Here is a 3,175-nt window from a genome sequence, read left to right on the forward strand (position 1 = left end):
GAATTAGGAGAGGTAATATAGGGAGGTTTAAGGAGAAAAATATAAGGCAGAATGCCATTGCAGATCCAAAGGAAAGCAGCAGCCATGGGATCACCCATAAGTAGATTTTATAGAGAAAATTTAACCTCAAGGACATGACTGGGATTTCCAGTAGGGCATGGCAAGGTGAGTGCTGGAGATCTCTAAAGAGGTTGGATCTTAGGGGTTTGCCATAAATTGTTTTTCAAATTGGACAACTTTCCCAGAGAGTGGGGCCATGAAGTTAAGTGGGGCCTTCTTCCTGCTTGCCTCAGGGATCAAAGTAGAAAAATGACAAATACGCTTGACAAAGAAAATAGTAGTTAGGTTCCAATCCCAGCTCTGTTATTTCTACTTATGTGAGACCAGAAAAATTTTATAAAGAATCTAGTCCAAATGCAGTTTCCTCTTTAAAATGTGGTGGGGGTGAAGAGGGATTGGATGAGACCCTTTAAGATTTCTCTCAGCTCTAAATTATCTTTGTAATCCAATTAGACAACCTATTAAAGATCACTACCATTGTTCTTTCTCCAATGTTAAAACTCTCTTCTCAGTCCTTAATGACCTCTTTGAAGCTCTGAAATGGGTTTCTTTCTTGATATTTTCCTCAGACACTGCTCTCTCCTGGTTCCATTCTTTTCCCTCCCGATTGTACCTTCTTAGTATTATCCACAGCCATTCATCTCATAAATCTTCGTAATTTTCTTTTATCCTGATGATGCTGACCTCTCATCTATCTCCACTCATAGAATGTAGCCCACAGTTTATGCCCTCATTGTTCAGACACCTGTAATAGCTTTTAAGTTTTCTTGCCTCTAGTCTTTCCACAAAGCTGCCAAAATGATTTATCTGAAGCACAGGACATACCTCCCCTAACCCACATGTTTTAGCTTCTTTGGGTAAAATCTAAATTTATAAATTGAAGCCCTTGACATTCTTGGTCCAACTTCTTTTCCCCCCTGAAATTTCATATTATTCCCCTTTCTGAACTTGATTCTAACTTCCTTGCTATTCCTGGTATGGAATATCTTATCTTCTCCTTTCTGTGCCTCTGCATAGGCTGTCCTGGATATTTTCCTTACTTAGTTCAAATGCCACCTCCTACAAGAAGTCTTTTGTAATTTCCCCAATATTTTAATGTTAGTTATACTTATTTACCTATATATTCTGTATTTCTATATATGCACCTATGTATACATTTGTTTCCCTCCCCAATCTTGAGCATCCCTGTTTTGGGGAGGATAGGAAGGGCATATTCTTGTATACCCAGCACTTAGCACAAGATGAACTCTTGATAAATATATACTTGAACTGAACTGAAATTAAGTTTACTCATTTTAGTAAATGGAGCTATTCTTAAAAAATACAAATCCTCTCACCTCTATAAAATAGTAATAAAATTTGCTTGCTTTTAACATTGTTAGAAATTTTCTATTTGATCCTTTTAATAAAAGGCTTTTCACATTTATTTAAGTTTTTAAAGTATGGTCTTCTATATTTTCACTTATGTTCCTAAATCCTCCCAGTAAAAATTTAAGCCCTTTGAAAGTTTGGTCTGTCCTTTTTTAATCTCTAATGCCATATGGCAAAGCTTCTTAAATGTGGGAACTGTAAAATTATGACTTATCTGCTTATGTTTGGTTGGCCTATTTTATATACCTACACACTAAGGGGTGCAGAAAAATTTCTCAGGCAAAAGGGGGTCACAAGTAGAAAAAATTTAAGAACATAAGGAAAACTTAGCAAATGTGTATATTCAAAAAGCCAAATGAATCTATAGTCTTTTTCAATGTGAGTTATTCTCTCCAATGATGTAAATCATAATCTATATGATTACAAATCTTTTCCATATTCTCCATAAATCTGCTACATGACATGCTGGTAGCCTTCCCTACTTTTATAGATAAAGAAAAGATACAAGTCTGTAACATAACCAGTCCATATTCCAATGTCAGTTGAAGGTATAACTAGTGCAACCATTATCCCTATTTTGTAGAAGAGGAAAATGATCTGCCCATACAGCTAGTAAATTTTGACTACAAAACCAATGTTCTTATTACTTGCAGTAATCCTTAAAGCAAAACTCAAGGGATTCTAATAGGCAATAAAATAAATATTATGTTTGGTTCCTTCAACTATTGTTGAACTATTGTAAAAAGTTCAATCCTAGTCATCTCAAAGCTTATACCCAAATATCTGCACTTTCTATTGAAATTATACAGAACAAATGGCTAAAATAAGTTCATTTAGGGTTCCCCCCACACTTGGAATTAGGGGAAAAAACTCTTTAAAATATTGATTTGACCCTTTGTAATCTTTTAGATGCTACAGTATAAAAACTGTCTACAAACCCAGGAAGTAGTATGATTTTATAAATGACTTTGGTTTGGGGATTAGAAGATCTGCATTGAAAAGTCTAAGATCTACCACTAACAGTGTGAGCTTTAACTATTCTGAACCTGTTTCCTCATCTGTAAAATAGGATAATTCTTCTAATAGCTTATACTGTTTTTTGAGGGTCAAATGACAATATATAAAATATTTCATGAACTGCCATTAAATGACTGATTTACAATAAAGCTAAGCTTTATAGTTTTGTTTTGAAGTTCTATTTTGTTATTAGAATTACTTGTTACTATTACAGACATTTAAAATATGCCCTTTGACATCAGCAAAACATTGACATGGTACATCAAAGTTTCTTAAATCTTAAACTTTGAGTCATAACCCATGTGGGATCACATGACAATGTGGAGATTGTGAAAAATTTCGCACGGTAAAAGATTTCTGAATGTGATGACCAAAAATTAATTCAAAATCAAACACATAATGGATATGACATGTTTCTGACAGCTCTTGCCTGTTTTATATCACATAATTTTGCTGCAGCCTTGGTTCTGAACACATAATACACACATTTTGCATGTCCAAAAAAAAACTGCCAGAAATACCTCATCTTATTAGATTCAAGATGGGTTTGTATAAAAATTTCTCAGGAAAAAAAGGGTCATGAGTGGAAAAAGTTTAAGAAGTCCTGTGGTTCATGACTGTCTGCCATATATGAGTTAAATATAATCATTTTACTTCCTAAAAATAGTATTTAACCCCATTGATTAAGTTAACATGAAAATCCAAAAAAAAACTAGGCTCTTGTGGC

The sequence above is a fragment of the Sminthopsis crassicaudata genome, chromosome 2 (genome assembly GCF_048593235.1).
Source record: "Sminthopsis crassicaudata isolate SCR6 chromosome 2, ASM4859323v1, whole genome shotgun sequence".
NCBI lineage: Eukaryota > Metazoa > Chordata > Mammalia > Dasyuromorphia > Dasyuridae > Sminthopsis > Sminthopsis crassicaudata.